Below are 27,351 nucleotides of genomic sequence, written 5' to 3'. Positions count from 1 at the left end.
TCTGCACATGTCTACCTGGTAGTGATAAAAAAGTTGAATATATTAGCACGGTTTAAAGCATATGGAAACTTACAACACTGTTAAACCTTACTACAAATAACTAATACATTAGAAAAGACAACCTTCAATATTTAGCAACTGCAGGTATAGAAAGGGCGCTAATCTATATACCCTTAACACAGGTGCTGAGAGGGAGGATAGAAGACTTCTCAGCTCCTTCTGGGCCGCAAAACACCTTTGAGAAGCTAGCACACAATGAAAAGAAAAGGTTTACACAAATACAGCATGCACAGTTCTGTAATGTTGCAGGACCTGAGGTGAGGAATACTAGTGTCTTCTGATAGCAAACGGTGGGGCACTTGTTTTAAGAGAAGGTTTTAACAAGCTTGCATGGAGCAGTAACCCTCTAGAATGTTCCGTTAGGTAGAGATTTAAAAGGGCAAACTACTAGAGATGGCAGCTCCAAACAAGCATCCCGTGACACTAAAAAGGGAAATTGGTGTCTGCATGCAGTGTCAGTATGGTGTCAAGAAGAATGTTGGATTTACGCTCACCAGTACTCTGTGCGATGACACAACAATAGTCCCAGGTGCTGGTTCAGGCTCCTGATACTCCTAGCGATGTTGTAAGGCACTGGATCTCTTGATGGCCAATTGAGATGACTGGTAGCAAAACTTGCAAGGTGAAAGGCTTGAGTCGTCTTTGCTGAGCTGAGTGGTGCTGGGCTACTGAGTAGGGTCCCTGGACTAAATAGTAGTGGTCCACGTGTCTGTCTCTGCTCCTGGTTCCCCTCAGGCATCCTCACTTCTCCGTCTCCAGGCCACACTCTCCTGGCAGTCTCTGGAAAAGCTTGGCTTTCTCCTCCTCCGATGCTGCCAGAGTCTCTCTCTCTCTGTCTCCTCAGTCTCAGCGGTTTTCCTCACTCTCTCTCTCTCCTCCCTATCTCTCTTTCCTCAGACCACTCTCTTTATTCTCCTCACAGACTTTTTCTGTACTTCAGAATATCCCTCCTCCTCTGTTGGGACACACAGTCCCCGGTGTCAGTGTGCGTCCCTCTCCTCACTCTGGCACCTCATTTCCTTCCCCTCACACACTCCTCCTCTCCCCACTGTTAAGTGTCAGTGTCTAAGCAAAGGACTTTTTGAGCCTTGGTATCTCCCTCCCTTTTAAGCAATCTCCTCTTCTCTGTCTCCTGTCAAAACGCTCCCTCTCTTTTACCTCAGTACTTCCCTCTCTTTTGTCCCCTCAGCACTTCCTAAAACTCCCCCTTTTCCCCATGCTCTCTCTCTCTCTGTTTTCTGGAAGGACCAGTCAGAATCTCTCTGTCTCCATCTTGTGGCCAAAAGGAGAAATTGCATTACAACATGCCTGCTAAAAACTCCCCCACAAAAAACCTTTGGCTCCCAAAGGAAGGACAGAGTCTAGCAACAATAATGTCCACAGCCTGTTACATGCTTTCAAAATACAACAGGAGGCAAAAACAGCTTAGTGCATGTAAGAAAACAAACAATTTGCATGCACGTATGAATCTGGCAGTGGAACCCCCCACCATTTGTCATAAGAAGGTTGGTCTGCCCACAAGCCACCGATATTGGGATGGCCCACCTAGATGTGCCAGGGGTGAGTTGGAGTCACCCTCCACTAAATCTGTAGTGGGAAGGGTCGGCAGGCTGTGCATTCTCTGAGATGTGAGGATTGCTTCTTCAGAACTTTGACCTAAAATCTTATATCATCCTTTTTGGTGGGCGAAATTGTTCGCTTTCCTCTCTGCTCTTTGGGCTCATGCATTTTGGGTATAGTAGCCTCCTCCTCTGATGCTGCAGAAGGTTCAGGAGCTTCTATTTCCTCTACAGTTGGGGAACTCGGAAAGTCTCCTTGGCTTGCCAAGGGTTGTCTCTGTGGCATAAACTCCAGAGCCTCAGGCCTGAGGGTTCCCACATTTGCTTCTCTGGAAGAAAGGGGAGTGGCAGTCTCTGCCAGCGTAGACTGCCACAGCCAATCCATGCCCATTTCTTCACCCTCACTGTCTTCTGCATCCATGTTTGGTTGCAAGGATTGGAACCTGGTTACTGTAGGTGATCCCTGAGAGATGGTTTGAGTAGGCTGTTGATTTGGTTGATGAGATATACAAACCGCTTCAGATAAAGGTAGCTGATGATTCCGGTGCCAGGTTTTTAGTGGGCCTGTGCTTCCTTCTGGGCAAATCAGGAATTCTGGCAGTCCTGGAAACTGCTTACAGATGATGTAGGGCCACGACTTCCACTAATCAGCCAGTTTGTGTTTCCCAGGGATGCCCAAGTTCCTCAGTAACACTGTCACCAGGCTGCAAATCACCTTTTAGGTTAAAGTTTTGCTTGTTTTACTGGCCCCGGGTGTCTAAGGCAGCCTGGGCTTTCTCATATGCTGTCTTCGGACTCTTCCTCAGGCAGTCCACATATCCTCTGTGTGACACCATCAAGGTATGATCTAAAGAGGTGCCAAATGCAAAGTCCACCGGCAGTTGGCTGGGGATCTCCTTGAGGGTGGTAGGGGGTGGTTCTTGACTTCTGAACACCTAACAGGTCTAATGTCCTGTACACACATTTGGAAATTCCGACAGAAAAGGTCAGATCGGATTATATTGTTGGAAAATCTGATCGTATCAGACTTTTTCCATCGGACATTCAGGTGGAAAAGATTTGAGAGCAGAACCTCAAATTTTCCGACAACAAAATACGATCATACTTTGTCTGATCGTTTTAGAGAATTCCGATCGGACAAAGTACCATGCATGCTCAGATTAAATTACAACACCAAAGCTATTGGCTAGTAGCCTCAACGTAGTCCCGTCGTAACGAACGGTCGGATATTTTCCAACAACTTTGTCCGACCATGTGTATGCAACACCAGTTTTGGACAAAATCCGTCGGAAAAAATCAGATGGATTTTGTGGTCGGAATGCGTACAGGGCATAACAGTCTTTTAATGAGTCTACTGTTTAGAGGAAACCCCCAAGTCATAGGGTCTCCTCGACAGGGCATCAGCATCTGTGTTCCCAATTCCTTGGCAGTATTTTAGGTAGAAGCGGAACCCTGATAGGGCAGCCAACCACCTGAGCCCGGTGGCATACAGTTTTGCTGTGGTGAGTATGTATGTGAGTGGGCTGTTGTCAGTTTTGACCACGAAGTCTGCACCATACAAGTAGTCTTTCAACTTGTCCACCACTGCCCACTTCAGAGCCAAGAATTCCAACTTGTGAGTAGGGTAGTTTTTCTCAACAGGTGCAAGACTTCAGCTCACATAAGCAACAGGCCACAGGTGTCTATCATGCTCCTGATACAGTACCCCACCCAGCCCATCTCGACTGGCATCAACATGCAGCTCATATAGCTTGGCTGCATTGGCATAGGCCAGAACAGGAGCAGTTGTTAGACTCCACATCAGCTGCCGAAAGGCTTGCTCACACAGGTCAGTCCACTGTTCTTGGATTGACTCCCAAGGCTTCCTGGGCCCTCCATATTGTACGACCAACTTCGATAGGTCTGAGTCGTCATTCTCATCCTCGTTCTTCAGTTACTCATTCTAGCAAATCCCTCAACAAATCTCCTGTAGTATGAGCAAAATCCCACGAATGACCTAAGCTCAGTTACATTGGTAGGCGTTGGCCAAAAGGTGACAGCTTACAGCTTCAGGGGGTCATTAGCTATTCCTTCAGCGGAGACTACATGGCTGAGGTTATTAACTGATGGCTGGTAAAACACATTTTTCCAGGGACAGCTTCAAACCCTTGTCATGGAGTCTCCTCAGAGCCTTCACCAGACGCTCTTCATGTTCTTTGCGAGTGTTGCCGAAGACAATGATATCGCCCAGATACACCAACACTTCAATTAGGTTCATATCCCCTACTGTCTTCTCCATTAGTCTCTGGAATGTTGCTGGGGCACCGGACAGACCTTAAGGCATTCTATCAAACTCAAAGAACCCTGCTGGGGTGATAAAAGCAATTTTTTCCCTGTCGTCAGCGTGAATGGGGATTTGATAGTACCCACTTTTCAGGTCCAGCACGCTGAACCACTTCGCCCGAATAGGCTCTGTAGGGCATCCTCTATACTTGGAGTGATGTACTGATCAGGGATGGTCCTCCTGTTGAGCGTCTTATAATCAATGCACAACCTCAGGGACCCATTTTTGTTCCGCACCACCACTATGGGGGAAGCAGAAGGGCTCCTAGACTCCTTGATGATCCCTGGTCTCTTAAATTCTTCCAGCTGTTCATGTAAATCTTCTAGGTCCCCCAAAGGGATCCCTCTGACTCTTTCCCTGAATGGCCTGTTTTCTTGAAGGTGAATCCTGTCTGAATCCTGTGCTTGGCACTTTTCGCACACATCACATCAAACTCATCTTTCGAGAACATATTCTGCCATCTCAGGAGCTGGGCTTTGACCTTTTATTTCCACTCAGGTGATAGTGTGGTGTTTTGTTGGTAAAACTGCTCTATGGAGATTTTTTCGTCTCTCCCTTCCCCAAATCGCATGGTGAGACTGGGGTGGCTGGATATACTTGTCCTAACTGCATTCAGGCTTGACGTTTCAACAACAAGCCCATAACATTCCAGATGCTGACAGGGATCCCCCCATGACTCCGTTACAGAGCCCTAATTGATATGACTTCAGGGAATACCTCCACTCCCGTGTCCTCTACCTAGCGCTCAGTTTCAAGGACAACAAAGGGGCCCGGTTGTTCTCAATTGAGCTTGACTGAAGCTTGTAGACATACCCTCTCTCCAGGTTGTAGTGTCTTCTCACTTCTGTTCAATCGTCAAATCGTTCCCACTCCTTCAGCTGGGGCTCTCTGTTCTGTGACTAGCTGCTGATACACTTGTCTCAGCATAGGGTGTATGCCTTTGGCTGGGGTGTCAGACTTCAATACAAGAGGAGTGAGCAGCCTTCTGACAAGGTCAGTGTTCATTCCTATTATTAGAGAACTCATGTTGGCTCCTGAAGGGTGAGGGCATTAATGGCTAAGGTATCAAACGTTTCTGTTTGTTCAGTCACAGAGGGATCAAACTTGAACGGTAAGTATCCATCATATGGGGTTTTGGAACCCCAAATCTCCAGTTCCTCCAATTTCTGTAGGGGTAAGTGTTTGAGGTGCCGGTAAGTGTTGGAGTTGCATACCATGCATCCAGAAGGGCCTTTGTATAGATGCCTTCTACTTGAACTGACACGATGGAAGAAGGTCCCACAAGTTTGTCAGGGAATCTACCAGGAGTAGGGTAATTATTTTGTCCCGTTGTCTGTATTCGTGCCCAATTCTTGGTGGGCTTCTGATTTTGCACATCAATCCAAAGGATTAATGTGCATCTTCTCTCGGCGACCGGGCACCTGAGGTCGAATAGAAGAATTTGTATGGTCGTTCGGAAGCAGCAGCGGGGGCCCTTTGTAAAGATTTTGGCTTCCACTTCAGTTTCTTTGCATCTTTGAATATGGAGCTAACGGTTGTAGGTGAGCACCCAGTTGGCTCCTACTTGGCCCTCTGAAATTTCCCGCTGGATTTAGATACTGGGTTTCAGATTTCGGTGGGCTTGGACAAACACGTCGGTAGTGCCCCACTCCTCCACAGTTGAAGCACACCCCTTGATTCATTGGCTTCTTGACCTGGACAGCCATTGGGTTTGTAGACTGCTTGGACTCCAAGACTTCCTCAACAGGTGAGACAGTGGTTTTGGCTGTCAGTAGAGCCCTCATCTCCATCAATTGTGATACCTGGGTTTTCAAAAGCTCTATCTGTGCTGTTGCCATCAGTCACACTAGCTACTCTAACCCCAGCAAGAGGCTATGATTTCTGGGTCCTCTTTTTGTTTTCAAGCATAGCCTTCTCTTCTCGTACAAGCTGGATTAGGTCAGGACATCCAAAAATGTGCTGCCTTTTGCAGATGCACGTGGGAGCCATTGATTTTTCATGAGACACCCACACATCTAGTAAATGCATGTACGTTTGTGCCTGCTAAACCGCATGGTATGGTAGTACCATGTGTTTTGGTGCTGCGTAATTTAAAAAAATCATGCTGTCACCCTTTTGCATGTTTCACATGCATAGAGCAGCTCACTGAAAAAATGATACGCTGCAAAAAAGTGCATGCGCTCGGATGCATCTCCTGGTGTGAAGGAGCCCTCAGACTGGTGTGCCCCGGGATTATGGTTGATTCTAAAGGGTGCCTTGACTGAAAAAAAGGTTGAAAAAAAACAATGCCTTAAGCCACTATGCTGATATGCTGTATGGGGATTTTCATTCCCCCTTTCCTCTTTCTCCAAAAAAAACTTCTTAACACTCATCTTGCATGCAAACTTGTGCACGTCAATAAATGCCTCAAATTTATTAATAGCTTTAGTGGATGCATATTTCAAACCTTGTTCAAGAACCAATAATTCCTCCTAAGTAAATACAACATTGCTCAAATTGAATATGGCTTTACCAAAGATTATCTTTTACTTTTTTTTGGCTGCCTCTGCAGTCCCTTATTGTTTTTTTCCAACCATGTTCTGTTTCTCCCACTGTTTCTGTGTTGGGGAGTGTGGGTTTTCTGTTAGTATGACTCCCTCCATTCCCCCTGCCAGTAAGGAGGGTCCCTCTATTTATCCCTCTCCAGAGGTGTAGATGGTCAGTTTTGGGGTATCTTGTATAGGATGGTGAGGGTTATTGCCATGATTTCTATTGGGAATCTTAGGGGGGGGGGGGGGTAATTTAAGGATAGCCTCTGATCATTGTGAGTGTGCGTGTGCCTCCATATCTTTCACCAAGGAAGATTCTCTAAAGGCAGGTACCTCCTGTACTTCCTGTTATAAAGGGTATGGCTCGCATAGTCTCTCATCTCTGGTATTTTTTTAAACTTCTTAACCACTTCAGCCCCGGAAGAATTTACCCCCTTCCTGACCAGAACACTTTTCGCAATTCGGCACTGCGTCGTTTTAACTGACAATTGCGCGGTCATGCGACATGGGTCCCAAACAAAATTGATGTCCTTTTTTTCCACAAATAGAACTTTCTTTTGGTGATATTTGATCACCCCTGTGGTTTTTATTTTTTGCGCTATAAACAAAAAAGAGCGACAATTTTGAAAAAAACTCATTATTTTTTACATTTTGCTATAATAAATATCCCCCAAAAATATATAAAAAAAAGTTTTATCCTCAGGTTAGGCTGATACATATTCTTCTACATATTTTTGGTAAAAAAAATTGCAATAAGCGATTTTTGATTGGTTTGTGCAAAAATTATAGCGTTTACAAAATAGGGGGCAGTGTTATGGCAAAATGTATTAATATATATATAGTAGCAGACACTTCAGACATTTTTTTTGTTTACAAACGGTTTTTATTATAGATAAGGTCAAGGTACAAAAAGTTGACAGTAGAATGAATTGTACAAGTAAAGATATAAAGTGATAATACTATATTGCTTATTTTAAAAAAAATTTTGTGCCAGAATTCACACATTGGAGTAGGAGTCACAAAGGTATTGAAAGAAAAGGGTTTGCGTAAATGCTTGAGAAAATTAAAAAAATGACAGTGGTGAAATTACATCAATAAAGAGGCTTCCCATATCGTCCATTTATTTTAGTAAATATGCATGGTGTCAAACAACGTGTGGTGTATTCTCTCTGAAAGCTTAATATTGACCATACGGTTAAGAACTTGGGGCCATGGAACAACTGATGAGTGCCAGTTGAAGGCAATGGTCCAGTGGATGGAGCTAAACAAAGTATGTATTAGTCTGGAACTTGCATGTGGGATGTCTTGTATGGGGAAGAATAAAAGGCACATTTGGGAAGTTAGAGGGACTGTTCTACCTAAGATACGTTCAGTCATCAGCTTGGCATGGTGCCAAATATAGGAGGGGGCAGTCCCAGAAGATGTGAAGCAAAGTCCCACACGTGGGGCAGCCTCTGAAACATAGTTGGGATGTTGCAGGGTAGAAGGAATTAAGTTTGGAGGGGGTAAGATACCACCTATAGAGCAGTTTAGTGGCAGGTTCTCTGATAGTAGTAGTTTTGGAAGATTTGTGTAAATTTTCAAATATAGTGTCCCATTGTGCGGTGGAGAATGAAATGTTTAAGTCTGATTCCCATTCGAGCATGGGGTGTGATTTATCAGGCATATTGAATTCATTCAAATTTTTATAGATTTTGGATATTAATCCTTTAGCTTGTGGGGAGGAAATACAAATCTGCTCAAATTGGGAGGGGGGGGGGGGGGTGAAAGGTCATGGAGTAGTATTTTTGATAGAATTGTTTTATCTTCCCATACATTAACCACTTCAGGACCGCCGTATTGCCAATGTACGTGAACACAATGGCACAGGCAGGCACAATCACGTAGATGTACGTGCCTGCCTTCCAGCGGGTGGGGGGTCCGATCGGACCCCCTCCCGTTGGATACGACGGTCCGGTTCGCTCCAGGAGCGCTCCGTGATGAGGGGATGGCCGTTGGTTTTCGGCCACCCCCTCTGGATCGCTCCTGGCCAATGAGAAGCTTCCTCCCACTGTGTATTGTTTACACAGGAAGGAGGAAGTGATGTCATTCTCCTCGGGGCGGTCTTTTTGACCGGACTACGAGGAGAAGACTAATAGTAAGTGTGCACCAACACTACACTGACATGTAGGTACACACAGGCACACAAACCCCCCCCGATCCCCCCCCGCCCCCCCCTCCCCCCCCCAGTCACAGTGTCACTGATTGCATTAATCATTTCTTTACTGATCAATGCATTCAGTGTCAGTTGTGACAGTAAAAACTGTCAGGACAGTTAGTGTTAGGTCCAGGGTAGCCCCCTATCACCCCCCAATAAAGATTTAACCCCCTGATTGCCCCTAGAGTTAACCCTTTCACCCCCTTTTGCCAGTGTCACTAAGCGATCATTTTTCTGATCGCTGCATGTGTCGCTAGGTAGCTAGTTATTTTTTTAGGTTCACCGCCAGGTTTTTATATCGCTAGGTACCCCGATATACTACCCAATAATGGTTTTAACCCCCTGATTGCCGCTAGTTAACCCTTTCACCCCCTTTTGCCAGTGTCACTAAGCGATCGTTTTTCTGATCGCTGCATTAGTGTCGCTACAGTCGCTAGGTAGCTAGTTATTTTTTTAGGTTCACCGCCAGGTTTTTATAGCGCTAGGTACCCCGATATACTACCCAATAATGGTTTTAACCCCCTGATTGCCGCTAGTTAACCCTTTCACCCCCTTTTGCCAGTGTCACTAAGCGATCATTTTTCTGATCGCTGCATCAGTGTCGCTAGTGTCGCTAGGTAGCTAGTTATTTTTTTAGGTTCACCGCCAGGTTTTTATATCGCTAGGTACCCCGATATACTACCCAATAATGGTTTTAACCCCCTGATTTCCGCTAGCTAACCCTTTCACCCCTTTTGCCAGTGTCACTAAGCGATCGTTTTTCTGATCGCTGCATTAGTGTCGCTACAGTCGCTAGGTAGCTAGTTATTTTTTTAGGTTCACCGCCAGGTTTTTATAGCGCTAGGTACCCTGATATACTACCCAATAATGGTTTTAACCCCCTGATTGCCGCTAGTTAACCCTTTCACCCCCTTTTGCCAGTGTCACTAAGCGATAATTTTTCTGATCGCTGCATCAGTGTCGCTAGGTAGCTAGTTATTTTTTTAGGTTCACCGCCAGGTTTTTATAGCGCTAGGTACCCCGATATACTACCCAATAATGGTTTTAACCCCCTGATTGCTGCTAGTTAACCCTTTCACCCCCTTTCACCAGCGATCACAGTATAAGTGTCACTGGTGACGCTGGTTAGCCAGTTAGTTATTTAGGTTCCCCGTCAGGTTTTTATATAGCGCCAGGGACCCCCATATACTACCTAAGAAAAATTTGAACCCCCTGATTGCCCCTAGTTAACCCTTTCACCACTGATCACCGTATAAGTGTTACGGGTGACTCTGGTTAGTTTGTTTTTTATAGCATCGGGGCACCCACCATTTATTACCCAATAAAGGTTTAACCCCCTGATCACCCGGCGGGTCAGGGTCTGCGTCGCCCCAGGCAGCGCTAGGTTAGTGCCAGTACCGCTAACACCCACACGCAAAGCATACACCTCCCGTAGTGCTATAGAATCTGAACAGATCAATATCTGATCTGATCAGATCTATACTAGCGTCCCCAGCAGTTTAGGGTTCCAAAAAAATGCATTGTTAGCGGGATCAGCCCAGATACCTGCTAGCACCTGCGTTTTGCCCCTCTGCCCAGCCCACCCAAGTGCAGTATCGATCGATCACTGTCACTTACAAAACACTGAACACATAACTGCAGCGATCGCAGAGTCAGGCCTGATCCCTGCCATCGCTAACAGGTTTTTTGGTAGCATTTTATATTTAAATCCGGAAGGCAGTGCTTGGTTTTCGGGGTCCCGTACGTGGCTAGGCTCCCAAAAAGTCCCCCACATGTGGTATCCCTGTACTCGGGAGAAGCAGCAGAATTTATTTTGGGGTGTAATTTGACTTCTGCCCATAGCATGTGTGAGCAATATATCATTTAGTGACAACTTTGTGCAAAAAAAAAAAAGTTTGTAATATTCCCGCAACTTTTGGCAAAATATAAAATATTCCATGGACTCAACATGCCTCTCAGTAAATAGCTTGGGGTGTCTACTTTCCAAAATGGGGTCATTTGGGGGGGTTTTGTGCTATTTTGGCATTTTATGGCCTTCGAAACTGTGATAGGTAGTGAGGAGTTAAATCAAAAATTTGCACCCTTAGAAATCCTGAAGGTGGTGATTGGTTTTCGGGGTGCGGTGCGCGACTAGACTCCCAAAAAGTCCCACACATGTGGTATCCCCGTACTCAGGAGAAGCAGCAGAATGTATTTTGGGGTGTCATTTCACATATTCCCATAGCATGTGTGAGCAATATATCATTTAGTGACAACTTTGTGCAAAAAAAAAAAAGTTTGTAATATTCCCGCAACTTGTGGCAAAATATAAAATATTCCATGGACTCAACAGGCCTCTCAGTAAATAGCTTGGGGTGTCTACTTTCCAAAATGGGGTCATTTTGGGGGGGTTTTGTGCTATTTTGGCATTTTATGGCCTTCGAACCTGTGATAGGTAGTGAGGAGTTAAATCAAAAATTTGCACCCTTAGAAATCCTGAAGGTGGTGATTGGTTTTCGGGGTGCCGTGCGCGACTAGACTCCCAAAAAGTCCCACACATGTGGTATCCCCATACTCGGGAGAAGTAGCGGAATATATTTTGGGGTGCAATTCCACATATAACCATGGCATGTGTGAGCAATATATCATTTAGTGACAACTTTTTGTAAAAAAATTTTTATTTTTTTTTGTCATTATTCAATCCCTTAGGACAAAAAAAATAAATATTCAATGGGCTCAACATACCCATCAGCAATTTCCTTGGGGTGTCTACTTTCCAAAATGGGGTCATTTGGGGGGGATTTGTACTGCCCTGCCATTTTAGCACCTCAAGAAATGAGATCGGCAGTCATAAATTAAATGCTGTGTAAATTCCAGAAAATGTACTCTAGTTTGTAGACGCTATAACTTTTGCGCAAACCAAAAAATATACGCTTATTGACATTTTTTTTACTAAAGACATGTGGCTGAATAAATTTTGCCCTCAATGTATGACTAAAATTTAGTTTATTCGATTTTTCTTATAACAAAAAGAAGAAAATATCTTTTTTTTTCAAAATTTTCGCTCTTTTTCCATTTATATCGCAAAAAAAAAAATCGCAGAGGCAATCAAATACCATCAAAAGAAAGCTCTATTTGTGGGAAGAAAAGGACGCAAATTTCGTTTGGGTGCAATATTGCATGACCGCGCAATTACCAGTTAAAGCAGCGCAGTGCGAAATTGCAAAAAGACCTCTGGTCCTTAAGGTGTTTATTGGTCCGGAGCTGAAGTGGTTAATTGTTCTGTAGGAGCAAGGTTGTATTTTAATTGTAGATCAGAGAAGGAGTAAAATATATTGTTATGTATGAAATGTTTAAGTCTGATTCCCATTCGAGCATGGGGTGTGATTTATCAGGCATATTGAATTCATTCAAATTTTTATAGATTTTGGATATTAATCCTTTAGCTTGTGGGGAGGAAATACAAATCTGCTCAAATTGGGAGGGGGGGGTGAAAGGTCATGGAGTAGTATTTTTGATAGAATTGTTTTATCTTCCCATACATTAATTGTTCTGTAGGAGCAAGGTTGTATTTTAATTGTAGATCAGAGAAGGAGTAAAATATATTGTTATGTATAAGAGCGTTTAGGTTCATTAGATTATGTTGTTTCCATATTAATAGTGAATTATGGTGATAATATGAAGGAGTGAAGTGAGGGTCTCCCAGAAAGGAAGCTAGTTGTGGGGTGACAGAGGACAAGTTGAATTTGGTATTTTGTCTGTTCCTCAATTGTAAAGTATGTGTCACAGTAATATTCAATGGTCTTATTTTCTGAGGCGAGACGGTCTTGGACCATAACAGTCCTTGTAGATGGTATGGGAGGACCGATTGTTCTTCGAACAGGAGCCATGGGATTTGAGAGGAAGAAGCATACCATTGTGCAAGTTGAGTAAGTCTGGCTGACAAATAGTATATCCAAAGATTAGGTATGCCAAGACCTCCCTTCAATTGGGGCCTAAACATCAAGGAGTAACTGAATCTTGTTTTTTTTGTTTACACTTCAGACATTTTTGACGCATTTTTGGGACCACTGTCAATTATACAGCAATCAGTGCTATACAAATGCACTGATTCCTCTGTAAATGACACTGGCAGTGAAGGGGTTAACCACTAGGTGGCAGTGTAGGGGTTAAGTGTGTCCTGGGAGTGTTTCTAACTGTGGGGGGGGGGCGTGGCTGTGTGTGACACATCGCTGATCACTATTCCGATCATAAGGAGCAGAGATCAGTGACACTGTCACTAGGCAGGACGGGGAGATGCTTGTTTACATTAGCATCTCCCCATTCTTCCTCCCCATGAGGTGATTGCGGGTATCCCTTCGGTGACTGAGTCCACTGGACCCACGACCCGACTCAGCACAACAGAGCATGCCGTGGGTGCATGCGAACGCCAGCTAGTCGCCTCTTAAAGGGCAACGTACAGGTACGTGATTCTGCCTGTACCAGCCCTTCTGCCAACGTATATCGGTGTGAGGTGGTCAGCAAGCTGTATCGTGTATTGTTATGAATTACATTAAATACTTTTTTTTACCTCTACCTCCGCACTTCAGCTGCTTCATTTTAAAGTCCCAACCTCCTTTCAAATTTGCAAGAGGTTAAAGAGGAAGTAAAGTCTTCCTCTTTAATTGTTTAATACATTTTGGAGGTTTCCAACCTATCTATTTTTTTGGGGTACCTTCCTGCATTTGTTTATTTTTTCTTTATATTCCCCAGTTTCTGCACAGGGGGCCAGTTTTAGTTTTAGAGCTGTAATTTGTGATTCTAAAATGAAATAATTTTTTTCTTCTGTGTATAATGACTCCCAGGAGCTTATATTCACATTGGTTAAAAAAACTTAAACCACTCATCCATTAAATCCTGATCTACTAGACTATCATTGGGACCCTTTGTAACCTTCTGGGAGTTATGTTTTTTTCCATATACTTCTCAAGAGTAGCTATGTTCCACCAGATTCTAATCCGCTTATCCATAACGTGCTTCAAATGCTTGAACCAGCAATCCAAATGAATGGGATTTCTCAACCTTCTGAAAAAGTTTACCAATGTCTATGCGTCTATTCTGTATGAAATTAAAAATATCCATGGCAGCAGGTTCAAAGTGTACCTCAATACGAGATGTGAGAACTCAAAAACAACAACAAAAAAATAAATAACTGTGCAATTGGTACTATTGTAGAATCAAGAAATGTACAACTTTTTTTTTTTTTTTACATGGAAAAACTCTTTAGTGGATGTTTTCATTTGTTTTTAATTGATTTTATATGTTTGATTTTTTTGTGCAGAATTTTTAGTTTCCAGTAATCCTATATTAGCACATTACTGCCAGGCTCAATCTGGGGTTAACTTTCCATTGATTTCCAGTATAGGCATATAAATTCAAACTAAAATGACATTGCAGCTTCCTGAGGATGCCCAGAGGGGTGAAATAGGCTGAGGTGGGGTTTTGATGATCCACGTCACTTTAAGTGACCTCAGTTCCACCGGATGGAATGTACACCAACTTCTGGTTTTGGAACTAGCAGTAACTGTGCTTTTGAATATTGCAAGTATCTCTGGGTGCCGTTACAAAGCACTAAAATATGTTAGTGTACATTTCTCTTTTTAATATTAAAATAGATGGGATCTTTTGGGAAAAATAAAGTGTGGGTGCGCTATGATGGGGCCCTCTTGTGGTTTCTTTACCTAACATATAGTCAGACTGCACCTGCCTACACGTGCAAGATTTAAAAAGCATTAACTCCCATAAATCACAAAATAAAATAACAAAATAAAGCTGATTTATTTTACATGTATATCTAAGAAAAGTATAAATTCCCTTAAATACTTTTTTAGGCAAGGGATATAAAGTACTCTGTGTAAAGCAGGACATGATAATATTGCAGCTTTACTCTCCTTAATAATTTATTGGGGGTTTAAATATATATTTAACAAATAATAAATCTATTGGAATGCTAAAGACATCAACATACGCTTGACAGCACTCCATATCACCGCCTGTGTCACAGCTACAGTCCCAGCAGCTCTTCGTCCTCCATGATTTGCCAAGCGGATGTAATTTTCCCTTATAGAGACATCCTAGGAAAGAAAAGAAGAATGCCTTTATTCTAAATGCCTAAATCTTAACAGTTTGTGTCTGTAATCAAGCTACCATCTTTTTTTTTAATTATTATTTTTGTTTTGTTTTTCACAATACATGTTATAACAAGCCACACATTGTGGGCAACAACCCGACAAAAACTTACGGTACAGAAAACAGTACAACATAAAAGGTATCACCTAAACATGTGATGTATCCCCCCCTAACTTTGCCCAGATAGGTACATGAACATTCCTACCTCCAGCCGGAGGCGAGCTACCATCTTTGATGCAGTGGTAGACTACTTAAAGCTTTGTCCCTGATGGATATGTCTGCCCTCTACTAACCCTAATACTGTGATTAGTACAAAACACTGCACTAGTCGGACATAAATGTATAGGATAGGCAAGGGTAGGTACTATCTATTCCTCTAATAATAAGGCCTCTGTACACCTGTTTTACAGTCGTTTGAGTTTTTTTCTGCCTCTCAACATGTTAAAGGATAATGCAAATATTAAAAAAGAAGTCTATGCTAGAGGTATCGGGAAGGCAGCTAGCATTAGGTCTGCATACAAAACCCAACTGAAACTTAAACATTAATGTGCAACACCTCTGTAATAAACCTACCCATATATATATATATATATATATATATATATATATATATATATATATATATATACACACACACACACACCACAATACGTGTATATGAATCATATCAATCAAGTCCTATTAACTGTGATAATATATTGAATCAAAAAAGTCCCACAATAAAGTGTATTCCAATGAGAATTTTTTTTTATCAATGAGAAAAAAAAGATTATCTTCCAGTGTCCAAAGAAAACCATCCACTTTGAATCTTAATACACCACCACTTTGCTGCCAATATCAGATATAAACTCCCAGCCTCTCATACATGACCATCCAACTGCTAGATAGGTCCACGGTTGTCCAAAGTTTGCCAGAGGGAAGTATCACACTGTGCATACAAGGGCTGTATGAAAAGAGGGTGCTCACCAGCTAGAGCCACACTCTTATAGTGTAGTTTTTTTTTTAAATGTAAAGGATCCACATAAAATAACATACAACCAAAATGATAACATGGCATAAAAAAACAGCTATTTAGGTCCACTTACTAAGATGGCTGCTTACTAAGATGGCTGCCAATTCCGATCCCCGGAAATGGTAACAAAGTTAGCGTGTAATCCAGCCCTATTGCATTCCGTGAAGGGCAGAAGTCCGGAGCACCAGGCTGCATGAAGGGAGATGCCACTTGTCAGTTGAAGCCTGCCTGCCTGGAAAACATCCTCATGAAGAACTGCCGGAGATGGGGGACATGTTTCTGCAGAAATTCCTGAGAAAGGTGTCCTCCAGCCCTGGGACTTCTCCACAAGGATGTCTTCCAGGCCAGCAGACTTCTACTCACAAGTGACATCTCCTTCCTTTCCAGCGGTCCGAGCTTCTGCTGTGTACTCTGCTCCAGCAGTGAGGCTTCTTCAGCACCGAATCTTTTGGCTACATGTGTGTGGTCCATCTGCCTCTAATGCTTTGTAAGTGCAAAAGTGGAGATATGTTTGTGAGTGCAATTCATTTTTTTTAAAACAATTGTATTTTTTTTTTACTTGCTACACTACGGTATAACCTTTGCGCTGGTCTCACTGTTCTATTTGTTTTTCATGTCTTCAAAGCCCCCTCTCTGACCACTCAGCAGCATTGGACTCCAGTTGTATAGATGAGCTGTCACTAGCTAGTGTGACCAATGGACTATTTATTTTTGATTTCTTGTTTTACTATATATACAGTATATTTTTCATCACTTTTTGACCATAATTACGGTACAATGTAATATTGTCTGACTGTAACATTGTCCGACTGTAACACTACTATTTCTCTTTAGCGTGGTACACTCCTGATGAAGAACATGTAATAGTTATTGTTCGAAATGCATGAGTACAGGCCTCGCCCCCTGCCCAATCACAGGACCAGTTATACTTATAAATGAGTCACTTCCCTCAAGGTGGCATTCTCATAACTATACTCAATGTAAAGCTCCAAGGGAAGGACGTGTATGCTGTCATGCTTATGTGTCAGGAAAGAAAAATTACCATCAGGTAAGTATTCATTTTTCAGCTTTCCTGACAAACATGACCGCATATACGTATGGGATATAGCACGCCACAAACCACAAAGGAGGGTAATGCCGAAGTGTTTTAATCAACCTATCATTAAATTCATTTAGAACTGAAGTCAAACTCCCTTGTTTTCAATGCTGCTTCATTAACTTTGTAATGGGCTAGAAATGGTTTGTAGTACATGAACCTGGTTGGTCTCCTGTAGAATAATTCTGGGCCTCTGAATTCTGCCTATGATCATACAATCCAATCCTTCGCCATATAAGCCCATCAGACTACCTTGACCGAGACAATGCAATTGTCCTAGTGGACAGTGAAAGTCTTCTTCTGACGCTGCCAGGCCTAAAGAGCCTATATACAAAAAGGAAAACTGTAAGCGCAGAGATATGTGTACCTCTATACATGCAACAGTCACAGTTCATTAGCCATATGATAAGCTAAACAATGGCAGACCCTTAAAGGAAATGATGGTGGGTGGCAGAAATCTTTATAGAGAAGCCAGCTTTATAATAGCAAGACAAGGGAACAAAAAGGAAGCGCCACCTAAGTGCAATAAGTTAAGTAAGATTTTAATGACACAGCAACTAATGCACTTACAGGAAGGTGAATAAGATCAGGGTCATCTGTGCTGTGGGCACAAGGTGCAGTCCAGTTGCTGGTCCATCCTAATCCACAGGGAGGTGGTCGTGGGAGACAAGACGTGCAGTCTTTTCCTGTGGCCACCAGGAAGACAGCTAGGTCCGACGTGGAATGCAGGTGCAACACAGGCGATGATGTCACAGGAAGTGCAACCAGTGGAAGTAATAAGGGAGGAAATACTGGAGAGAACAAACAGTCTAACCCTCCAGGTGCCAAACTCCCCAAGGAATAAATTCAATAGGATTTTTATTGGCAAAGGCATCTAAATCGTTCAGCTGTAGGCAATGTCCCAGGGATAGATTCCAGAACCCAAACTTTCAGTCCCACTGTAGATTTGGGGACACTGTGATGGTCTCATCCTTTCTCAATAAAACGCCTATGTTCTCTAAAACGTGCTCTAAAGGGCCTGATGGTCCTTCCTACATATAGGAGCCCACAAGGGCACGTGAGACAATATATAACATAATCAGTAGAGCAATTGTATAATTCTTTAAAAGTATATGTTTTACCCTTGGCTGTAAATGTCTTTTGTCCATGCTGGACAAGCTGGCAAGTCATATATATCTCCACTGCATCCAGTTTAGCTATATCTGTCTGCAGTCATTTCCTGGTGTACTTTTTATAATATACTTCAGGCAGGACAGTTTCTTGTGTGTAATATATATATATATATATATATATATATATAAATATATATATCCGCTGCCTCCAGTTTAGCTATATCTGACTGCAGGCCATTCTTGGTGTACTTTTTCTAATATACTTCAGGGGGTGTACACAGTACCATGCACCCATAGTGCAGTTGCTAGTACCTTTCTGGTGGTGTACACAATACAGTACACCCATAGTTGTTATTACACTTCTGTTGGTGTTCACAGTACCGTCCACCCATAGTGCAGTTGCTACTACTTTTCTGGTGGTGTACACAATACATACAGTGCACCCATAGTTGCTATTAGACTTCTGGTGGTGTACACAATACCGAGCACCCCTAGTGCAGTTGCTACTACTTTCCTGGTGGTGTACACAGCACAGAATAAATACAGTGCACCCATAGTTGCTATTAGACTTCTGGTGGTATACACAATACCATGCACCCCTAGTGCAGTTACTACCTTTCTGGTAGTGTACACAATACATACAGTGCACCCATAGTTGCTATTAGACTTCTGGTGGTGTACACAATACACAATTGCCGGGACCCGACATTACATTACAGCCTAAAAAAATCTAAAAGTCCAGTACTGCTGGACCTAGTGCTCTAAAATGGAAAAAGATTTGATAAAATAAAATTTTATGCACCAACAGCTGCTACCATAATATTACTAGCCAATAAAAACAAATATGCTCAGAATATAAATATTGCAAGCATTGACAGCACTAATTATAGACATACTCCTATATAACAAATTGTGATAGGTCAGGGGGAGAAGCCTGTACCCATATGTATATGTTTTCATAATTGTGTCAGGAAAATAGTTTTTAACATGATGTCACAAGTAGGGATGAGCTTAGTATTCGAGTCGAACATTCGTTCGACTTGAACATCGGCTGTTCGCCCGTTCGGCGAATTCCGAACATTATGGGCCGTTCGCACCAAATTCGTGTGGCGCTCATGGCCCACAATGCACTGCGCCATCGCAGTGCATTGCTGGCTCATGATTGGCCAAGCATGCACTGTGACCCCGCATGCTTGGCCAATCACAGCGCCGGCAGCGAGGAGAGCCATGATTGGCCACAGGCAGGATGCCTGTGGCCAATCATAGCTCAGGCTGTGTAGTACACGCCCCACACTATATAAGGCCGCCAGCGCGGCGGCCTTGTGTAGTGTGTTGTCGTCTGTAGGAGTTAGTGGGTGTTCTGTGTACCTTCAACACAGTATACACCGATCGTTATCGGCCGATTTTTCATTCTTGCTCTTCTGTAGTGGTTGTTGTCTGCGTGCCCTGACCGCAGTATACACCGCTATATTCACCTATATAGCTAGCTATATTTCTCTTTTTTAATAGAGCTTGCAGTCAGTGGTAGGAGATTGTGCGTGCTGTCTGCGTGCTCTGAACCCAGTATACACCGCTATATCCATCTATATAGCTAGCTATCTTGCTCGTTTTAAATAGAGCTTGCAGTCAGTGGTAGGAGATTGTGCGTGCTGTCTGCGTTCTCTGAACCCAGTATACACCGCTATATCCACCTATATAGCTAACTATCTTGCTCGTTTTAAATAGAGCTTGCAGTCAGTGGTAGGAGATTGTGCGTGCTGTCTGCGTGCTCTTAACCCAGTATACACCGCTATATCCACATACATAGCTCTTCTATAATTGAGCCATCTGCAGGAGTTAGTGGAAGTTGTGTGTTCCTCCAGCACAATATATACTACCCAATTGCTGGTTTTCCCAACTCCCTTCAGGCCATTACCATGTCTGGAAGGCCAGCAAGGAAAGGCAGACAGGCGCGAGCCGATAAAAGAGGGCAAGCAGGCTCTGTGTCTAGAGACAACAGTGCTGGTTGTGGACGCGGTGCATCATCATCATAAGCACGTGGCCATGGGACACGCTTGTCCTTCTTTTCGGCAGCTGGACATGTTGAGCCGCAACATGCCAACGACTTGGCAGAGTGGATGACTGAGCCCGCTTCATCCTCCTCATCGTCTCTCACCCAGGCTCAGGGTACTAGCAAAGCAGCTGCCAACGCATCGTCTTCCCTCCTCTCAATGTCATCATCATTGACTCCTTCCCTAGACCCACCACGTCCTCCTGAGGAGTCTCCTGAACTCTTTGAGCACAGTGTTGGGTACATGCTCCAGGAGGATGCCCAGTGTTTTGTAGGCTCTGATGATGATACTCAGCTAGAGGAAGGCAGTAGTGTGAATGCAGAGAGAGGGGATGCTCAAGAAGGACAGCAATCTGGCAGTCATGTTCCACAAGCTGCAGCATACTGCCAGGTTTGCTCCAGCGATGAAGAGGGAGGGGATGATGAGGTCACTGACTCCACATGGGTGCCTGGTAGGAGAGAGGAGGAGGCACATGTCCAACGAGGCAGGATGCCCTCCGGGGGCCAGCTTAGGGGCAGCACACCGACTGAATCACACCGCAGAGCTCCGCCTGTGCAGCGCGGGGCCTCTGCGCGTTATTTTAAAAGTTCTTTGGTGTGGGCCTTTTTTGAGACGAGTGCATCAGATCGCACCGCTGCTATTTGCAACATATGTCTCAAGCGTATCTTGCGTGGCCAAAACATCAGCCGCTTGGGCGCCACATGCTTGACCAGACATATGTTGACCTGCCATGCAGCTCGTTGGCAAGCGTACCTCAAATGACCCACACCAAAGAACAAAGCGGACCTCTCCTTGCTCCTCATCAGCTGGGATCTCCAACCCCAGTAGACCTTCAGTCCTCTTTGAAACCTGCTCTGGGAGGATTGAAGGTGTAGAATTAGGTGTGTCACAGCCAAGTGCTTCCGGGCACTCTGCTAGCAGTACACCCACGTCCGATTATAGCAGGCAAATGTCCCTGCCCCAGCTGCGAAAGAAGTTCACTCCCAGCCATCCACATGCCCAGCGGTTGAATGCTAGCTTGGCTAAATTGCTAGCACTTCAACTGCTGCCTTTTCAGTTGGTAGACTCGGCCCCCTTCCGTGAGTTTGTACAATGTGCGGTTCCTCAGTGGCAGGTCCCCAAACACCACGGAAGGCGATTCCGGCTCTCTACCGGCATGTGGAAGGCAATGTCCTTGCCTCGCTGGACTGGGCGGTCAGCGGTAAGGTGCATATTACCGCTGACTCATGGTCCAGCAGGCATGGACAGGGACGTTACCTGTCTTTCACTGCCCATTGGGTCACTCTTCCGGCAGCTGGGAAGGATGCAGGACAAGGTGCAGTAGTGTTGGAGGTTGTTCCGCCACCACGCCTCCAAAATGCTACTATTGGTTGTGACACACATCTCTCCTCCACCCCCTCCTCTTCTTCTTCCTCCATGGCCTCTTCCAGTGGTCTGTCCTCAGAACCAGCGGTGCTCCGTAGGCGTTCCAGGGGCTACGCAAGTACGCAGGCAAAACCATGCCATGCCCTGCTTGCGCTGGTTTGTTTGGGGGACAGGAGCCACACTGGGGCGGATGTTTTGTCAGCTCTGCAGGGGCAGGCCGAGAGCTGGTTGATGCCATGCCAGCTTAAGCCAGGAATGGTGGTTTGCGACAATGGCACCAACCTCCTCTCCGCCCTCCTCTCCACCCTGTGTGGCTCATGTCCTTAACCTGGTGGTGCAGCGGTTCTTGGGCAGGTACCCGGGCTTACAGGATGTCCTGAAGCAGGCCAGGAAAGTCTGTGTGCATTTCCGCCGATCATTTAATGTCTGTGCTTGGCTGGCTGAGCTCCAAAAGGAGTTGAACCTGCCCAAGAATCGCCTTATATGTGACATGCCCACCAGGTGGAACTCAACGTTGGCCATGCTGCAGCGGCTGCACATGCAGAAGAGGGCCAACAATGAGTACCTGTGCGACTACGGCACCAGGACAGGGTCAGGGGAGCTTGGTTTTTTCTCACCACGCCAGTGGGGCATGATCAGGGATGCATGCACTGTCCTGTCACCGTTTGAGGAGGCCACAAGGATGGTGAGCAGTGACAGTGCATGCATCAGTGACACTGTACCTCTTGTCCACCTCTTGGAGCATACGCTGCGTGGAATAATGGACAGGGCACTTGAGGCAGAACAGAGGCAGGAAGAGGAGGACTTCCTTGCCTCTCAAGGCCCCCTTTATCCAGACAGCGTTCCTGCTGCTGTGCCACCCATCACACAGGAAGAGGATGAGGAGGAGGAGGAGGAGGATGATTGTGTCAGCATGGAGGTGGAGGCTGGCACTCAGCATCAGCAGCGGTCTTGTAGGCATGATTTACAGTCCCAAGAAACCCAGTGGACTTGTACGTGGCTGAGGAGGTAGCTGTGGATCATGTTGTCCTTAGTGACCCAGAGGACTCCGGACCGAATGCCTCAGCTAACCTAGGCTGCATGGCATCCCTGATCTTGCAAAGCCTGCGGAAGGATCCTCGTATTCTTCGGATCAAGGAGAGGGACCATTACTGGCTGGCCACGGTACAAGGGTAAGGTTGCCGACCTTATCTTGCTGTCGCAGAGGGAGCAGAGGATGAGACATCTCCGGGAAGCCTTGCAGAAAGGTCTGTGAAACGCGTTCCCAGAGACTGGGAGGTTACAAACTCCTGGTCCTGGACAACGTGTTGCTGAGGCATCGGTTAGAAGGAGCGGTGGAGAAGGTGGCCGTCTGACCGATGCTTTCAGACAATTTTTTAGTCCGCAGCCCCAAGGTATGATTGGTTCCAGCAACCATCGCCAGCGTCTGATTTACATGGTGCAGGAATACCTAGGGGCAAGGTCAGACTTGGACACCTTTCCCACCGAAAATCCTCTGGCTTACTGGGTCTTGAGGATGAATCACTGGCCAGAGCTTGCACAGTATGCAATTGAGCTACTGGCCTGTCCTGCATCCAGCGTTCTTTCGGAACGCACCTTCAGTGCTGCTGGTGGCTTTGTTACCGATCACAGGGTGCGCCTGTCCACCGAATCAGTTGATCGACTGACCTTCATCAAGATGAATCAGTCTTGGATCACCCACAGCTACCAAGCACCTGAAGCTGATGTAACCGAATATTTTTTTTTTTGAATTATCACATCCCTTCAAGACTGCCTATGCTGATGCTTAGTGACTGTCCTGTTATGTTGATTGTCTATCCTCTTCCTCCTCCGCTGATATGTTGGAAGAACATTTTTGGTTCTGGCTGATGCCATCAGCCCAATTTTTCTGCCCCTGTTTAACAGGGGCGTTTAATTACAATTTTTGATGCAATGCTTTGCAGCAGGGCTAATTCCTGCAATAAAACTAGAGTATATGGGAGAGGTTGCAGTGTCGTGGCACCAACACCAGTGCCTAAGGCCCAATTTTTCTGCCCCTGTTTAACAGGGGCGTTTAATTACAATTTTTGATGCAATGCTTTGCAGCAGGGCTAATTCCTGCACTAAAACTAGAGTATATGGGAGAGGTTGCAGTGTCGTGGCACCAGCAACAGTGCCTAAGGCCCAATTTTTCTGCCCCTGTTTAACAGGGGCGTTTAAGTACAATTTTTGATGCAATGCTTTGCAGCAGGGCTCATTCCTGCACTACAACTAGAGTATATGGGAGAGGTTGCAGTGTCGTGGCACCAGTGCCAGCAGCCCAATTTTTCAGCCCCTGTTTAACAGGGACATGTAATTACAATTCTTGATATAATAATTCACAGGAGGGCCCATTCCTGTGCCCACCCAGAGTAACTGTGAGGACTTATAGTGTTGTGGCACCAGCACCACAACCACCAAAGGTCAATTTTTCTACCACTGTTCAACAATGGCATGTAATTACAATTCTTGATATAATCGTTCACAGCAGGGCGCTCCAGTGCTCACCAAGAGTCACTTTGAGGGCTTCCAATGTTGTGGCAAAACCAACACCTTGTTTTGCCATTTCTGCAGTGCATATAGGGCAGGCCCCTACTTTCAAACATCCAACTTACAAACATCTCCTACTTGCAAACAGAAGGAGACAACAGCAAGTGAGATGAAAAAAGACGGACGGCAAAACAAATTATACAGGGGTGATAACCCTTCCCTATGTTTTCCAAAAAGCTTAAAAATAGTTTTTTTGACTGGAGCTACACTTTATAAATGTACCAGTTGATAATTACAAACAGATTCAACTTAACACAACAAATCTACACAGTCCCTGTCTTGTTTGCACCACCTGTATACTGCTGTTCTGAGTATATAGGGCCTGGGGGCCACACGTATTTCCTTTTTTTAATATGGGTACGGGGTTCCCCTTAATATCTATACAAGACCCAAAGGGGCTGGTAATGGGCAGGGAGGGCTACCCATGCCATTTTTCTCAATGATTTTCAACCATATTGCAGGAACCAAGCAGTTTTAAATGATGTTATTTCTGTTAAATGTCATTTTGTGCAGGGACTGTTCTAAACACGGGAAACACGTGGCACTTCACAGGCATACTATAGACACCCCCCAGGCACCATATTTAAAGGAATATTTCACTTTTTTTTTCACTTTAATCGTCATTAACCACTTTCAGACCGGACCAATTTGCTGGTCAAAGACCAGACCACTTTTGGCTAAGAAGGGGGCGTGGCTTGGCGCGCGGAAGGAATGGCTGCCTGAAAGAGGAGCTCCTGGAGACCCGCGGCCTTTTCGCTGATTCCCTGGCCATAAACACGCCGCAACATGCACAGACCGGCTCGCCTTCACTCCGGCTCCCGTTCTCGCCGGCAGTCTACCTCGTCTCAGCCCCGCAGCATACAAGACCTCTTCCAGTCTCAGGCTCGCTCCGGCCGAGGCACACCGCGCAAGATGGCGCAGGCACGAGGCGATGAGGAGGACCTGAGCGACGGCTCGCAGTGTGCTACAGAGGACCTGGTAAGCGGGATGGGGAACCCTGACCACCCTCTCACACTTGGGGACATGACCTCTATTGCCTCGGACATTAAAAATACCCTCTTCTCAGCGATCAACCGCCATTTGGAGGATATTGATAATAGGGGGAGACGATGCAATATCAGGGTGAGGGAGGTCCCCGAGTCGGTGGGTCCTGATCAACTCCCATCTGCCGTACGCTCCATTTTCAATAATCTGCTGGAGAACCCTGCTGACACCCCTATTGATTTTGTTAGAGCACACAGGGCCCTGAGAGCAAAACCCTCAGACGCTGCACCACCCAGGGATATAATATGCTGCCTTCAGAGTTTCCCTTTAAAGGAGGAAATTCTAAATCAAGCCAGAAAGAACGACGGGATCAAGGTTCAATGACTGTGAGCTCACGCTTTACCAGGACCTGTCTCCAATAACTTTGCAAAATAGAAGGGCCCTGCGCCCTTTACTGGAGGTGTTACGTGAGAGAGGGGTGGTCTATAAGTGGCGCTTCCCCTTCGCATTGCAGGCGACCTTACATGGGAAACAACTGATGCTACGCCTGCCCGCAGAGCTCCCGGATTTTTGTGCTAACTTGAACATCCCCTGCATGGCTCTACCTGACTGGTATGCCGAGTTCAATCCCCCACCAGTGGATGACAGCCCGAGTTGCTCTCCTCTCTCCTCACCAGCGAAACCCCCGCAGAAGAAGAGCAGGAGCGGGAAGCAGGCCCCAGCCATGGGGGGCCACCCATCACACTCCGATCGTCAATCCAGGCTTCGCGACAACGCTTGAAGACCGTTGGTGCTCCTCCTGGATAGCAGTTGCCTGGGCTTTGCCCTTTTTTCTCTTGAACTGTTTTTGTTTTTTCTTTTTGGTTCCTCTCTCTTTTTTTGGGTCCCATATCATGACACTGTTGGCTTTGCTTTAGTTTGTGTTTTTGCTGGGACTCTCTGGGTTGGAGGTCTTTTATTGGTTCCTAATGAGTATGCTGCCCCAGCTATGGGGTTTACACCCTGGGGGTACATTGGGTCTGTAAGCGTCCTCCTCCCCCCTTCCACGTCACACCTGTTGGGTTTACCCCGGTTAATAATTCCTGGCCAGGGAATATATTTGTGCTTTGACTTCATGTTCCTTTTAGGTCTGCGGGTCTCCCTTATGGCGACTCTAGTTTTTGATACGTTAGTTTTATTTATTTTTATTTTCTCTCCCCTTTTTTTTTTTTTGGGTGTGTGAGTTTATCTACTTTTTATATTCATAACTGCTTTTCTCATAGCATTTTGCACACCTTCCCCCTTCGGCGAAGTTCCTCCCACGGTCCCCACAAAAAAGGGCGGAGCTGTGCTGACGGTGGTGGCACATGCACCACCTTCTGCTCTCCTAATAGCTTGCAGTATAAGATACTGTAGGCAGATACTGTTATTTTGTTAAACCCTTTCCGTTGTGCAACCCTCATACCCTCTTATATTCTCACTCACGTTTTCTTTCTAGCCTATTATCTTTTCTCTCCTGTTTCTCTCCTCATCTTCCGCCCTTTCCCTTCTCTTTTCTTCTTTTCTTTGTTTTGCAGAGTGGGCCCTCAGAAGAGCGTTCTGACACTTTCGACATGGCATACTCCTCGCTGGGCCGTAGCCCTACCTTGATCTCCCACAATGTTCACGGCCTCAACATGCCGGAAAAACGCACTGCCGTCCTCAGAGAGTTGAGCAGGGTAAGGCCCATGTTTGTATATTTGCAGGAGACACATTTCCGGGGTGATCAAATTCCTAAATTGTCCAACAAAAACTTTCCACAGGTCTATCACTCCACGAACCCTATAGCCAAGACAAAAGGTGTGTCGATCCTCCTACATAGGAGTGCGGGTTTTGTAGTGACCCAACAGTTGTCTGACCCAGAGGGTAGGTTTTTATTTTTGAAAGGCTCCTGGGGTAACACGCCTCTAACGTTGGCGAATGTTTATTTCCCCAATAGAGGGCATGTTGCGTTCTGCAATCGACTCATTGAGGAGCTAAAAAGCTTTGCCTCGGGATGCATTATCCTGGGTGGGGATTTTAATGTTCCGCTCAATCCCCTGCAGGACACATCCGATGGCAAATCTTGCTTGACGTACCGCATATTGAAACGGATCAAGCACCTTTTACACTCCTTGACCTTGACCGACGCGTGGCGAACGCTTCGCCCGTCGGACAGGGACTATACGTGCTACTCGGCACCTCATGACAAATACACTCGCATTGATTACACCTTCATCACACAGAGGGACCTATTAGACCTACAAGAAGCCCATATAGGCCTCCAGACCATCTCGGATCACGCACCTATTTCACTCACAATGACACACCCTAACCTGAGACCTAAATCTT

General features: G+C 45.2%; 1 long non-coding RNA gene across 1 annotated transcript in view; it reads right to left on the bottom strand.

Annotated features, from left to right (window-relative positions):
• LOC143930241 (uncharacterized) overlaps nucleotides 1–27,351 on the bottom strand; it is a 55,013-nt gene that overhangs the window by 3,475 nt on the left and 24,187 nt on the right. Inside the window, exon 2 of the long non-coding RNA XR_013262733.1 lies at nucleotides 14,654–14,759. This is a non-coding gene — a long non-coding RNA (uncharacterized LOC143930241). The remainder of the gene's footprint in view (nucleotides 1–14,653; nucleotides 14,760–27,351) is intronic.

This window comes from Lithobates pipiens, unplaced genomic scaffold (assembly GCF_037356315.1).
Source record: "Lithobates pipiens isolate NorthernLeopardFrog02 unplaced genomic scaffold, aLitPip1_a1.2 Scaffold_25, whole genome shotgun sequence".
Taxonomy (NCBI): Eukaryota; Metazoa; Chordata; class Amphibia; order Anura; family Ranidae; genus Lithobates; species Lithobates pipiens.
Note: the sequence above shows the minus strand (reverse complement) of the source record. Positions and strands in the feature narration are given on the sequence as shown.